The following is a 13,151-nucleotide window of genomic DNA, read 5'->3' on the forward strand; positions in this document are numbered from 1 at the left end:
TACCCCCAGTTTCACAATGGTGCGCAACTGGAGTCAGAAGTTATTTCCAGGAAGTGAAATGACTGACTTTATTGAACAAAATACTTGTCAGAAGTGGGATTTGTACCCACGCCTCCTTTCAGAGACCAGAACACCCAACTAGGGAAGAATTTTCATCTTGAGTCTGGCGCCTTGGACCGCTCGGCCATCCTGACATCCTGAGTATTAGGAGAGAAGACTGAAAGGTACATGCAATCACCCCGAATATACAAGTCATTTTGTTATTCAAGTACAAGTTTATTTCTCATCTGTTTGACTTTATTCAACTCTAAGATCATTGGCTCTTCTGGGTGACATAAAAGCTGACCGTCCTAGAAAGAAATGCCTTCTTGTTCCCACCTGCTAGAGTTTAATTCATGTTGGATGATATTTACAGGAATAAGACCAGCACACACTTACATTTACCAAGTGGGTTAGGCAGCTGCTTCCTAATATGCCACCGGAACAACAGAAGTGGATTGAGCCATGCCTCGTTCAGGTAACCCCAGTCTCACAATGGTGCACAACTGGAGTCAGAAGTTATTTCCAGGAAGTGAGATGACTGACTTTATTGAACAAAATACTTGTCAGAAGTGAAATTTGAACCCACTCCTCCTTTCAGAGATCAGAACACCCAACTAGGGAAGAATTTTACCCTTGAGTCTGGCGCCTTGGACCGCTCGGCCAACCTGAGTATTAGGAGAGAAGACTGAAAGGTACATGCAATCACCCCGAATATACAAGTCCTTTTGTTATTCAAGTACAAGTTTATTTCTCATCTGTTTGACTTTATTCAACTCTAAGATCATTGGCTCTTCTGGGTGACATAAAAGCTGACCGTCCTAGAAAGAAATGCCTTCTTGTTCCCACCTGCTAGAGTTTTATTCATGTTGGATGATATTTACAGGAATAAGACCAACACACACTTACATTTACCAAGTGGGTTAGGCAGCTGCTTCCTAATATGCCACCGGGACAACGGAAGTGGATTGAGCCATGCCTAGTTCAGGTACCCCCAGTCTCACAATGGTGCGTAACTGGAGTCAGAAGTTATTTCCAGGAAGTGAGATGACTGACTTTATTGAACAAAATACTTGTCAGAAGTGGGATTTGAAGCCACACGTCCATTCAGAGACCAGAACACCCAATTAGTGAAGAACTTTCATCTTGAGTCTGGCGCCTTGGACCACTCGGCCATCCTGACATCCTGAGTATTAGGAGAGAAGACTGAAAGGTACATGCAATCACCCCGAATATACAAGTAATTTTTTTATTCAAGTACAAGTTTATTTCTCATCTGTTTGACTTTATTCAACTCTAAGATCATTGGCTCTTCTGGGTGACATAAAAGCTGACCGTCCTAGAAAGAAATGCCTTCTTGTTCCCACCTGCTAGAGTTTAATTCATGTTGGATGATATTTAAAGAATAAGACCAACACACACTTACATTTACCAAGTGGGTTAGGCAGCTGCTTCCTAATATGCCACCGGAACAATGGAAGTGGATTGAGCCATGCCTCGTTCAGGTAACCCCAGTCTCACAATGGTGCGCAACTGGAGTCAGAAGTTATTTCCAGGAAGTGAGATGACTGACTTTATTGAACAAAATACTTGTCAGAAGTCGGATTTGAACCCACACCTCCTTTCAGAGACCAGAACATCCAACTAGGGAAGAATTTTCATCTTGAGTCTGGCACCTTGGACCGCTCGGCCATCCTGACATCCTGAGTATTAGGAGAGAAGACTGAAAGGTACATGCAATCACCCCGAATATACAAGTCATTTTTTTATTCAAGTACAAGTTTATTTCTCATCTGTTTGACTTTATTCAACTCTAAGATCATTGGCTCTTCTGGGTGACATAAAAGCTGACCGTCCTAGAAAGAAATGCCTTCTTGTTCCCACCTGCTAGAGTTTAATTCATGTTGGATGATATTTACAGGAATAAGACCAGCACACACTTACATTTACCAAGTGGGTTAGGCAGCTGCTTCCTAATATGCCACCGGAACAACAGAAGTGGATTGAGCCATGCCTCGTTCAGGTAACCCCAGTCTCACAATGGTGCACAACTGGAGTCAGAAGTTATTTCCAGGAAGTGAGATGACTGACTTTATTGAACAAAATACTTGTCAGAAGTGAAATTTGAACCCACTCCTCCTTTCAGAGATCAGAACACCCAACTAGGGAAGAATTTTACCCTTGAGTCTGGCGCCTTGGACCGCTCGGCCAACCTGAGTATTAGGAGAGAAGACTGAAAGGTACATGCAATCACCCCGAATATACAAGTCCTTTTGTTATTCAAGTACAAGTTTATTTCTCATCTGTTTGACTTTATTCAACTCTAAGATCATTGGCTCTTCTGGGTGACATAAAAGCTGACCGTCCTAGAAAGAAATGCCTTCTTGTTCCCACCTGCTAGAGTTTAATTCATGTTGGATGATATTTAAAGAATAAGACCAACACACACTTACATTTACCAAGTGGGTTAGGCAGCTGCTTCCTAATATGCCACCGGAACAATGGAAGTGGATTGAGCCATGCCTCGTTCAGGTAACCCCAGTCTCACAATGGTGCGCAACTGGAGTCAGAAGTTATTTCCAGGAAGTGAGATGACTGACTTTATTGAACAAAATACTTGTCAGAAGTCGGATTTGAACCCACACCTCCTTTCAGAGACCAGAACATCCAACTAGGGAAGAATTTTCATCTTGAGTCTGGCACCTTGGACCGCTCGGCCATCCTGACATCCTGAGTATTAGGAGAGAAGACTGAAAGGTACATGCAATCACCCCGAATATACAAGTCATTTTTTTATTCAAGTACAAGTTTATTTCTCATCTGTTTGACTTTATTCAACTCTAAGATCATTGGCTCTTCTGGGTGACATAAAAGCTGACCGTCCTAGAAAGAAATGCCTTCTTGTTCCCACCTGCTAGAGTTTAATTCATGTTGGATGATATTTAAAGAATAAGACCAACACACACTTACATTTACCAAGTGGGTTAGGCAGCTGCTTCCTAATATGCCACCGGAACAATGGAAGTGGATTGAGCCATGCCTCGTTCAGGTAACCCCAGTCTCACAATGGTGCGCAACTGGAGTCAGAAGTTATTTCCAGGAAGTGAGATGACTGACTTTATTGAACAAAATACTTGTCAGAAGTGGGATTTGAACCCACGCCCCCTTTCAGAGACCAGAACACCCAATTAGGGAAGAATTTTCATCTTGAGTCTGGCGCCTTGGACCGCTCGGCCATCCTGACATCCTGAGTATTAGGAGAGAAGACTGAAAGGTACATGCAATCACCCCGAATATACAAGTCATTTTGTTATTCAAGTACAAGTTTATTTCTCATCTGTTTGACTTTATTCAACTCTAAGATCATTGGCTCTTCTGGGTGACATAAAAGCTGACCGTCCTAGAAAGAAATGCCTTCTTGTTCCCACCTGCTAGAGTTTAATTCATGTTGGATGATATTTAAAGGAATAAGACCAACACACACTTACATTTACCAAGTGGGTTAGGCAGCTGCTTCCTAATATGCCACCGGAACAACGGAAGTGGATTGAGCCATGCCTCGTTCAGGTAACCCCAGTCTCACAATGGTGCGCAACTGGAGTCAGAAGTTATTTCCAGGAAGTGAGATGACTGACTTTATTGAACAAAATACTGGTCAGAAGTGGGATTTGAACCTACGCCTCCTTTCAGAGACCAGAACACCCAACTAGGGAAGAATTTTCAGCTTGAGTCTGGCGCCTTAGACCGCTCTGCCATTCTGACATCCTGAGTGTTAGGAGAGAAGACTGAAAGGTACATGCAATCACCCCGAATATACAAGTCATTTTTTTATTCAAGTACAAGTTTATTTCTCATCTGTTTGACTTTATTCAACTCTAAGATCATTGGCTCTTCTGGGTGACATAAAAGCTGACCGTCCTAGAAAGAAATGCCTTCTTGTTCCCACCTGCTAGAGTTTAATTCATGTTGGATGATATTTAAAGGAATAAGACCAACACACACTTACATTTACCAAGTGGGTTAGGCAGCTGCTTCCTAATATGCCACCGGAACAACGGAAGTGGATTGAGCCATGCCTCGTTCAGGTAACCCCAGTCTCACAATGGTGCGCAACTGGAGTCAGAAGTTATTTCCAGGAAGTGAGATGACTGACTTTATTGAACAAAATACTGGTCTGAAGTGGGATTTGAACCCACGCCTCCTTTCAGAGACCAGAACACCCAATTAGGGAAGAATTTTCATCTTGAGTCTGGCGCCTTAGACCGCTCGGCCATCCTGACATCCTGAGTATTAGGAGAGAAGACTGAAAGGTACATGCAATCACCCCGAATATACAAGTCATTTTGTTATTCAAGTACAAGTTTATTTCTCATCTGTTTGATTTTATTCAACTCTAAGATCATTGGCTCTTCTGGGTGACATAAAAGCTGACCGTCCTAGAAAGAAATGCCTTCTTGTTCCCACCTGCTAGAGTTTAATTCATGTTGGATAATATTTAAAGAATAAGACCAACACACACTTACATTTACCAAGTGGGTTAGGCAGCTGCTTCCTAATATGCCACCGGAACAACGGAAGTGGATTGAGCCATGCCTCGTTCAGGTAACCCCAGTCTCACAATGGTGCGCAACTGGAGTCAGAAGTTATTTCCAGGAAGTGAGATGACTGACTTTATTGAACAAAATACTTGTCAGAAGTCGGATTTGAACCCACGCCTCCTTTCAGAGACCAGAACATCCAACTAGGGAAGAATTTTCATCTTGAGTCTGGTGCCTTGGACCGCTCAGCCATCCTGACATCCTGAGTATTAGGAGAGAAGACTGAAAGGTACATGCAATCACCCCGAATATACAAGTCATTTTGTTATTCAAGTACAAGTTTATTTCTCATCTGTTTGACTTTATTCAACTCTAAGATCATTGGCTCTTCTGGGTGACATAAAAGCTGACCGTCCTAGAAAGAAATGCCTTCTTGTTCCCACCTGCTAGAGTTTAATTCATGTTGGATGATATTTAAAGGAATAAGACCAACACACACTTACATTTACCAAGTGGGTTAGGCAGCTGCTTCCTAATATGCCACCGGAACAACGGAAGTGGATTGAGCCATGCCTCGTTCAGGTAACCCCAGTCTCACAATGGTGCGAAACTGGAGTCAGAAGTTATTTCCAGGAAATTAGATGACTGACTTTATTGAACAAAACGCTTGTCAGAAGTGGGATTTGAACCCACGCCTCCTTTCAGAGACCAGAACACCCAATTAGGGAAGAATTTTCATCTTGAGTCTGGCGCCTTGGACCGCTCAGCCATCCTGACATCCTGAGTATTAGGAAAAAAGACTGAAACGTACATGCAATCACCCCGAATATACAAGTCATTTTGTTATTCAAGTACAAGTTTATTTCTCATCTGTTTGACTTTATTCAACTCTAAGATCATTGGCTCTTCTGGGTGACATAAAAGCTGACCGTCCTAGAAAGAAATGCCTTCTTGTTCCCACCTGCTAGAGTTTAATTCATGTTGGATGATATTTAAAGAATAAGACCAACACACACTTACATTTACCAAGTGGGTTAGGCAGCTGCTTCCTAATATGCCACCGGAACAACGGAAGTGGATTGAGCCATGCCTCGTTCAGGTAACCCCAGTCTCACAATGGTGCGCAACTGGAGTCAGAAGTTATTTCCAGGAAGTGAGATGACTGACTTTATTGAACAAAATACTTGTCAGAAGTGGGATTTGAACCCACGCCTCCTTTCAGAGACCAGAACACCCATTTAGGGAAGAATTTTCATCTTGAGTCTGGCGCCTTGGACCGCTCGGCCATCCTGACATCCTGAATATTAGGAGAGAAGACTGAAAGGTACATGCAATCACCCCGAATATACAAGTCATTTTGTTATTCAAGTACAAGTTTATTTCTCATCTGTTTGACTTTATTCAACTCTAAGATCATTGGCTCTTCTGGGTGACATAAAAGCTGACCGTCCTAGAAAGAAATGCCTTCTTGTTCCCACCTGCTAGAGTTTAATTCATGTTGGATGATATTTAAAGGAATAAGACCAACACACACTTACATTTACCAAGTGGGTTAGGCAGCTGCTTCCTAATATGCCACCGGAACAACGGAAGTGGATTGAGCCATGCCTCGTTCAGGTAACCCCAGTCTCACAATGGTGCGCAACTGGAGTCAGAAGTTATTTCCAGGAAGTGAGATGACTGACTTTATTGAACAAAATACTTGTCAGAAGTGGGATTTGAACCCACGCCTCCTTTCAGAGACCAGAACATCCAACTAGGGAAGAATTTCCATCTTGAGTCTGGCACCTTGGACCGCTCAGCCATCCTGCCATCCTGAGTGTTAGGAGAGAAGACTGAAAGGTACATGCAATCACCCCGAATATACAAGTCATTTTGTTATTCAAGTACAAGTTTATTTCTCATCTGTTTGACTTTATTCAACTCTAAGATCATTGGCTCTTCTGGGTGACATAAATGCTGACCGTCCTAGAAAGAAATGCCTTCTTGTTCCCACCTGCTAGAGTTTAATTCATGTTGGATGATATTTAAAGGAATAAGACCAACACACACTTACATTTACCAAGTGGGTTAGGCAGCTGCTTCCTAATATGCCACCGGAACAACGGAAGTGGATTGAGCCATGCCTCGTTCAGGTAACCCCAGTCTCACAATGGTGCGCAACTGGAGTCAGAAGTTATTTCCAGGAAGTGAGATGACTGACTTTATTGAACAAAATACTTGTCAGAAGTGGGATTTGAACCCACGCCTCCTTTCAGAGACCAGAACACCCAATTAGGGAAGAATTTTCATCTTGAGTCTGGCGCCTTGGACCGCTCGGCCATCCTGACATCCTGAGTATTAGGAGAGAAGACTGAAAGGTACATGCAATCACCCCGAATATACAAGTCATTTTGTTATTCAAGTACAAGTTTATTTCTCATCTGTTTGACTTTATTCAACTCTAAGATCATTGGCTCTTCTGGGTGACATAAAAGCTGACCGTCCTAGAAAGAAATGCCTTCTTGTTCCCACCTGCTAGAGTTTAATTCATGTTGGATGATATTTACAGGAATAAGACCAACACAAACTTACATTTACCAAGTGGGTTAGGCAGCTGCTTCCTAATATGCCACCGGAACAACGGAAGTGGATTGAGCCATGCCTCGTTCAGGTAACCCCAGTCTCACAATGGTGCGCAACTGGAGTCAGAAGTTATTTCCAGGAAGTGAGATGACTGACTTTATTGAACAAAATACTTGTCAGAAGTGGGATTTGAACCCACGCCTCCTTTCAGAGACCAGAACACCCAATTAGGGAAGAATTTTCATCTTGAGTCTGGCACCTTGGACTGCTCGGCCATCCTGACATCCTGAGTATTAGGAGAGAAGACTGAAAGGTACATGCAATCACCCCGAATATACAAGTCATTTTGTTATTCAAGTACAAGTTTATTTCTCATCTGTTTGACTTTATTCAACTCTAAGATCATTGGCTCTTCTGGGTGACATAAAAGCTGACCGTCCTAGAAAGAAATGCCTTCTTGTTCCCACCTGCTAGAGTTTAATTCATGTTGGATGATATTTAAAGGAATAAGACCAACACACACTTACATTTACCAAGTGGGTTAGGCAGCTGCTTCCTAATATGCCACCGGAACAACGGAAGTGGATTGAGCCATGCCTCGTTCAGGTAACCCCAGTCTCACAATGGTGCGCAACTGGAGTCAGAAGTTATTTCCAGGAAGTGAGATGACTGACTTTATTGAACAAAATACTTGTCAGAAGTGGGATTTGAACCCACGCCTCCTTTCAAAGACCAGAACACCCAATTAGGGAAGAATTTTCATCTTGAGTCTGGCGCCTTGGACCGCTCGGCCATCCTGACATCCTGAGTATTAGGAGAGAAGACTGAAAGGTACATGCAATCACCCCGAATATACAAGTCATTTTGTTATTCAAGTACAAGTTTATTTCTCATCTGTTTGACTTTATTCAACTCTAAGATCATTGGCTCTTCTGGGTGACATAAAAGCTTACCGTCCTAGAAAGAAATGCCTTCTTGTTCCCACCTGCTAGAGTTTAATTCATGTTGGATGATATTTAAAGGAATAAGACCAACACACACTTACATTTACCAAGTGGGTTAGGCAGCTGCTTCCTAATATGCCACCGGAACAACGGAAGTGGATTGAGCCATGCCTCGTTCAGGTAACCCCAGTCTCACAATGGTGCGCAACTGGAGTCAGAAGTTATTTCCAGGAAGTGAGATGACTGACTTTATTGAACAAAATTCTTGTCAGAAGTGGGATTTGAACCCACGCCTCCTTTCAGAGACCAGAACACCCAATTAGGGAAGAATTTTCATCTTGAGTCTGGCGCCTTGGACCGCTCGGCCATCCTGACATCTGAGCATTAGGAGGGAAGACTGAAAGGTACATGCAATCACCCCGAATATACAAGTCATTTTTTTATTCAAGTACAAGTTTATTTCTCATCTGTTTGACTTTATTCAACTCTAAGATCATTGGCTCTTCTGGGTGACATAAAAGCTGACCGTCCTAGAAAGAAATGCCTTCTTGTTCCCACCTGCTAGAGTTTAATTCATGTTGGATGATATTTAAAGGAATAAGACCAACACACACTTACATTTACCAAGTGGGTTAGGCAGCTGCTTCCTAATATGCCACCGGAACAACGGAAGTGGATTGAGCCATGCCTCGTTCAGGTAACCCCAGTCTCACAATGGTGCGCAACTGGAGTCAGAAGTTATTTCCAGGAAGTGAGATGACTGACTTTATTGAACAAAATACTTGTCAGAAGTGGGATTTGAACCCACACCTCCTTTGAGAGACCAGAACACCCAACTAGGGAAGAATTTTCATCTTGAGTCTGGCGCCTTGGACCGCTCGGCCATCCTGACATCTGAGCATTAGGAGGGAAGACTGAAAGGTACATGCAATCACCCCGAATATACAAGTCATTTTTTTATTCAAGTACAAGTTTATTTCTCATCTGTTTGACTTTATTCAACTCTAAGATCATTGGCTCTTCTGGGTGACATAAAAGCTTACCGTCCTAGAAAGAAATGCCTTCTTGTTCCCACCTGCTAGAGTTTAATTCATGTTGGATGATATTTAAAGGAATAAGACCAACACACACTTACATTTACCAAGTGGGTTAGGCAGCTGCTTCCTAATATGCCACCGGAACAACGGAAGTGGATTGAGCCATGCCTCGTTCAGGTAACCCCAGTCTCACAATGGTGCGCAACTGGAGTCAGAAGTTATTTCCAGGAAGTGAGATGACTGACTTTATTGAACAAAATTCTTGTCAGAAGTGGGATTTGAACCCACGCCTCCTTTCAGAGACCAGAACACCCAATTAGGGAAGAATTTTCATCTTGAGTCTGGCGCCTTGGACCGCTCGGCCATCCTGACATCTGAGCATTAGGAGGGAAGACTGAAAGGTACATGCAATCACCCCGAATATACAAGTCATTTTTTTATTCAAGTACAAGTTTATTTCTCATCTGTTTGACTTTATTCAACTCTAAGATCATTGGCTCTTCTGGGTGACATAAAAGCTGACCGTCCTAGAAAGAAATGCCTTCTTGTTCCCACCTGCTAGAGTTTAATTCATGTTGGATGATTTTTAAAGGAATAAGACCAACACACACTTACATTTACCAAGTGGGTTAGGCAGCTGCTTCCTAATATGCCACCGGAACAACGGAAGTGGATTGAGCCATGCCTCGTTCAGGTAACCCCAGTCTCACAATGGTGCGCAACTGGAGTCAGAAGTTATTTCCAGGAAGTGAGATGACTGACTTTATTGAACAAAATACTTGTCAGAAGTGGGATTTGAACCCACACCTCCTTTGAGAGACCAGAACACCCAACTAGGGAAGAATTTTCATCTTGAGTCTGGCACCTTGGACCGCTCGGCCATCCTGACATCTGAGCATTAGGAGGGAAGACTGAAAGGTACATGCAATCACCCCGAATATACAAGTCATTTTTTTATTCAAGTACAAGTTTATTTCTCATCTGTTTGACTTTATTCAACTCTAAGATCATTGGCTCTTCTGGGTGACATAAAAGCTTACCGTCCTAGAAAGAAATGCCTTCTTGTTCCCACCTGCTAGAGTTTAATTCATGTTGGATGATATTTAAAGGAATAAGACCAACACACACTTACATTTACCAAGTGGGTTAGGCAGCTGCTTCCTAATATGCCACCGGAACAACGGAAGTGGATTGAGCCATGCCTCGTTCAGGTAACCCCAGTCTCACAATGGTGCGCAACTGGAGTCAGAAGTTATTTCCAGGAAGTGAGATGACTGACTTTATTGAACAAAATACTTGTCAGAAGTGGGATTTGAACCCACACCTCCTTTGAGAGACCAGAACACCCAACTAGGGAAGAATTTTCATCTTGAGTGTGGCGCCTTGGACCGCTCGGCCATCCTGACATCCTGAGTATTAGGAGAGAAGACTGAAAGGTACATGCAATCACCCCGAATATACAAGTCATTTTGTTATTCAAGTACAAGTTTATTTCTCATCTGTTTGACTTTATTCAACTCTAAGATCATTGGCTCTTCTGGGTGACATAAAAGCTGACCGTCCTAGAAAGAAATGCCTTCTTGTTCCCACCTGCTAGAGTTTAATTCATGTTGGATGATATTTAAAGGAATAAGACCAACACACACTTACATTTACCAAGTGGGTTAGGCAGCTGCTTCCTAATATGCCACCGGAACAACGGAAGTGGATTAAGCCATGCCTCGTTCAGGTAACCCCAGTCTCACAATGGTGCGCAAATGGAGTCAGAAGTTATTTCCAGGAAGTGAGATGACTGACTTTATTGAACAAAATACTTGTCAGAAGTGGGATTTGAACCCACGCCTCCTTTCAGAGACCAGAACATCCAACTAGGGAAGAATTTCCATCTTGAGTCTGGCACCTTGGACCGCTCAGCCATCCTGCCATCCTGAGTGTTAGGAGAGAAGACTGAAAGGTACATGCAATCACCCCGAATATACAAGTCATTTTGTTATTCAAGTACAAGTTTATTTCTCATCTGTTTGACTTTATTCAACTCTAAGATCATTGGCTCTTCTGGGTGACATAAATGCTGACCGTCCTAGAAAGAAATGCCTTCTTGTTCCCACCTGCTAGAGTTTAATTCATGTTGGATGATATTTAAAGGAATAAGACCAACACACACTTACATTTACCAAGTGGGTTAGGCAGCTGCTTCCTAATATGCCACCGGAACAACGGAAGTGGATTGAGCCATGCCTCGTTCAGGTAACCCCAGTCTCACAATGGTGCGCAACTGGAGTCAGAAGTTATTTCCAGGAAGTGAGATGACTGACTTTATTGAACAAAATACTTGTCAGAAGTGGGATTTGAACCCACGCCTCCTTTCAGAGACCAGAACACCCAATTAGGGAAGAATTTTCATCTTGAGTCTGGCGCCTTGGACCGCTCGGCCATCCTGAGTATTAGGAGAGAAGACTGAAAGGTACATGCAATCACCCCGAATATACAAGTCATTTTGTTATTCAAGTACAAGTTTATTTCTCATCTGTTTGACTTTATTCAACTCTAAGATCATTGGCTCTTCTGGGTGACATAAAAGCTGACGGTCCTAGAAAGAAATGCCTTCTTGTTCCCACCTGCTAGAGTTTAATTCATGTTGGATGATATTTAAAGGAATAAGACCAACACACACTTACATTTACCAAGTGGGTTAGGCAGCTGCTTCCTAATATGCCACCGGAACAACGGAAGTGGATTGAGCCATGCCTCGTTCAGGTAACCCCAGTCTCACAATGGTGCGCAACTGGAGTCAGAAGTTATTTCCAGGAAGTGAGATGACTGACTTTATTGAACAAATTACTTGTCAGAAGTGGGATTTGAACCCACGCCTCCTTTCAGAGACCAGAACATCCAACTAGGGAAGAATTTCCATCTTGAGTCTGGCGCCTTGGACCGCTCGGCCATCCTGACATCCTGAGTATTAAGAGAGAAGACTGAAAGGTACATGCAATCACCCCGAATATACAAGTCATTTTGTTATTCAAGTACAAGTTTATTTCTCATCTGTTTGACTTTATTCAACTCTAAGATCATTGGCTCTTCTGGGTGACATAAAAGCTGACGGTCCTAGAAAGAAATGCCTTCTTGTTCCCACCTGCTAGAGTTTAATTCATGTTGGATGATATTTAAAGGAATAAGACCAACACACACTTACATTTACCAAGTGGGTTAGGCAGCTGCTTCCTAATATGCCACCGGAACAACGGAAGTGGATTGAGCCATGCCTCGTTCAGGTAACCCCAGTCTCACAATGGTGCGCAACTGGAGTCAGAAGTTATTTCCAGGAAGTGAGATGACTGACTTTATTGAACAAATTACTTGTCAGAAGTGGGATTTGAACCCACGCCTCCTTTCAGAGACCAGAACATCCAACTAGGGAAGAATTTCCATCTTGAGTCTGGCGCCTTGGACCGCTCGGCCATCCTGACATCCTGAGTATTAAGAGAGAAGACTGAAAGGTACATGCAATCACCCCGAATATACAAGTCATTTTGTTATTCAAGTACAAGTTTATTTCTCATCTGTTTGACTTTATTCAACTCTAAGATCATTGGCTCTTCTGGGTGACATAAAAGCTGACCGTCCTAGAAAGAAATGCCTTCTTGTTCCCACCTGCTAGAGTTTAATTCATGTTGGATGATATTTAAAGGAATAAGACCAACACACACTTACATTTACCAAGTGGGTTAGGCAGCTGCTTCCTAATATGCCACCGGAACAACGGAAGTGGATTGAGCCATGCCTCGTTCAGGTAACCCCAGTCTCACAATGGTGCGCAACTGGAGTCAGAAGTTATTTCCAGGAAGTGAGATGACTGACTTTATTGAACAAAATACTGGTCAGAAGTGGGATTTGAACCTACGCCTCCTTTCAGAGACCAGAACACCCAACTAGGGAAGAATTTTCAGCTTGAGTCTGGCGCCTTAGACCGCTCTGCCATTCTGACATCCTGAGTGTTAGGAGAGAAGACTGAAAGGTACATGCAA

At 42.9% G+C, this 13,151-nt stretch overlaps 15 non-coding genes across 15 annotated transcripts; all 15 read right to left on the reverse strand.

The window, feature by feature from the left end:
• Window positions 1–85: 85 nt before the first annotated feature.
• On the reverse strand, window positions 86–194 carry TRNAL-CAA (transfer RNA leucine (anticodon CAA)). The gene is made up of 2 exons: window positions 157–194; window positions 86–131 (listed from the first exon to the last, which is right to left on the reverse strand). It is a non-coding gene; the product is annotated as a tRNA-Leu (tRNA).
• Window positions 195–3,174: 2,980 nt separating this feature from the next.
• Window positions 3,175–3,283, reverse strand: TRNAL-CAA (transfer RNA leucine (anticodon CAA)). Its single transcript has 2 exons — window positions 3,246–3,283; window positions 3,175–3,220 (listed from the first exon to the last, which is right to left on the reverse strand). It is a non-coding gene; the product is annotated as a tRNA-Leu (tRNA).
• Window positions 3,284–4,210: 927 nt separating this feature from the next.
• TRNAL-CAA (transfer RNA leucine (anticodon CAA)) lies at window positions 4,211–4,319 on the reverse strand. The gene is made up of 2 exons: window positions 4,282–4,319; window positions 4,211–4,256 (listed from the first exon to the last, which is right to left on the reverse strand). It is a non-coding gene; the product is annotated as a tRNA-Leu (tRNA).
• Window positions 4,320–5,245: 926 nt separating this feature from the next.
• On the reverse strand, window positions 5,246–5,354 carry TRNAL-CAA (transfer RNA leucine (anticodon CAA)). The gene is made up of 2 exons: window positions 5,317–5,354; window positions 5,246–5,291 (listed from the first exon to the last, which is right to left on the reverse strand). It is a non-coding gene; the product is annotated as a tRNA-Leu (tRNA).
• Window positions 5,355–5,762: 408 nt separating this feature from the next.
• On the reverse strand, window positions 5,763–5,871 carry TRNAL-CAA (transfer RNA leucine (anticodon CAA)). The gene is made up of 2 exons: window positions 5,834–5,871; window positions 5,763–5,808 (listed from the first exon to the last, which is right to left on the reverse strand). It is a non-coding gene; the product is annotated as a tRNA-Leu (tRNA).
• A 927-nt stretch (window positions 5,872–6,798) lies between these two features.
• On the reverse strand, window positions 6,799–6,907 carry TRNAL-CAA (transfer RNA leucine (anticodon CAA)). The gene is made up of 2 exons: window positions 6,870–6,907; window positions 6,799–6,844 (listed from the first exon to the last, which is right to left on the reverse strand). It is a non-coding gene; the product is annotated as a tRNA-Leu (tRNA).
• Window positions 6,908–7,316: 409 nt separating this feature from the next.
• On the reverse strand, window positions 7,317–7,425 carry TRNAL-CAA (transfer RNA leucine (anticodon CAA)). Its single transcript has 2 exons — window positions 7,388–7,425; window positions 7,317–7,362 (listed from the first exon to the last, which is right to left on the reverse strand). It is a non-coding gene; the product is annotated as a tRNA-Leu (tRNA).
• Window positions 7,426–7,834: 409 nt separating this feature from the next.
• On the reverse strand, window positions 7,835–7,943 carry TRNAL-CAA (transfer RNA leucine (anticodon CAA)). The gene is made up of 2 exons: window positions 7,906–7,943; window positions 7,835–7,880 (listed from the first exon to the last, which is right to left on the reverse strand). It is a non-coding gene; the product is annotated as a tRNA-Leu (tRNA).
• A 409-nt stretch (window positions 7,944–8,352) lies between these two features.
• TRNAL-CAA (transfer RNA leucine (anticodon CAA)) lies at window positions 8,353–8,461 on the reverse strand. The gene is made up of 2 exons: window positions 8,424–8,461; window positions 8,353–8,398 (listed from the first exon to the last, which is right to left on the reverse strand). It is a non-coding gene; the product is annotated as a tRNA-Leu (tRNA).
• A 408-nt stretch (window positions 8,462–8,869) lies between these two features.
• On the reverse strand, window positions 8,870–8,978 carry TRNAL-CAA (transfer RNA leucine (anticodon CAA)). The gene is made up of 2 exons: window positions 8,941–8,978; window positions 8,870–8,915 (listed from the first exon to the last, which is right to left on the reverse strand). It is a non-coding gene; the product is annotated as a tRNA-Leu (tRNA).
• Window positions 8,979–9,386: 408 nt separating this feature from the next.
• On the reverse strand, window positions 9,387–9,495 carry TRNAL-CAA (transfer RNA leucine (anticodon CAA)). Its single transcript has 2 exons — window positions 9,458–9,495; window positions 9,387–9,432 (listed from the first exon to the last, which is right to left on the reverse strand). It is a non-coding gene; the product is annotated as a tRNA-Leu (tRNA).
• A 408-nt stretch (window positions 9,496–9,903) lies between these two features.
• On the reverse strand, window positions 9,904–10,012 carry TRNAL-CAA (transfer RNA leucine (anticodon CAA)). Its single transcript has 2 exons — window positions 9,975–10,012; window positions 9,904–9,949 (listed from the first exon to the last, which is right to left on the reverse strand). It is a non-coding gene; the product is annotated as a tRNA-Leu (tRNA).
• Window positions 10,013–11,456: 1,444 nt separating this feature from the next.
• TRNAL-CAA (transfer RNA leucine (anticodon CAA)) lies at window positions 11,457–11,565 on the reverse strand. Its single transcript has 2 exons — window positions 11,528–11,565; window positions 11,457–11,502 (listed from the first exon to the last, which is right to left on the reverse strand). It is a non-coding gene; the product is annotated as a tRNA-Leu (tRNA).
• Window positions 11,566–11,966: 401 nt separating this feature from the next.
• Window positions 11,967–12,075, reverse strand: TRNAL-CAA (transfer RNA leucine (anticodon CAA)). The gene is made up of 2 exons: window positions 12,038–12,075; window positions 11,967–12,012 (listed from the first exon to the last, which is right to left on the reverse strand). It is a non-coding gene; the product is annotated as a tRNA-Leu (tRNA).
• Window positions 12,076–12,484: 409 nt separating this feature from the next.
• On the reverse strand, window positions 12,485–12,593 carry TRNAL-CAA (transfer RNA leucine (anticodon CAA)). The gene is made up of 2 exons: window positions 12,556–12,593; window positions 12,485–12,530 (listed from the first exon to the last, which is right to left on the reverse strand). It is a non-coding gene; the product is annotated as a tRNA-Leu (tRNA).
• Window positions 12,594–13,151: the final 558 nt, after the last annotated feature.

Source organism: Rhinoderma darwinii, chromosome 4 (assembly GCF_050947455.1).
Source record: "Rhinoderma darwinii isolate aRhiDar2 chromosome 4, aRhiDar2.hap1, whole genome shotgun sequence".
In the NCBI taxonomy this organism is placed as follows: Eukaryota; Metazoa; Chordata; class Amphibia; order Anura; family Rhinodermatidae; genus Rhinoderma; species Rhinoderma darwinii.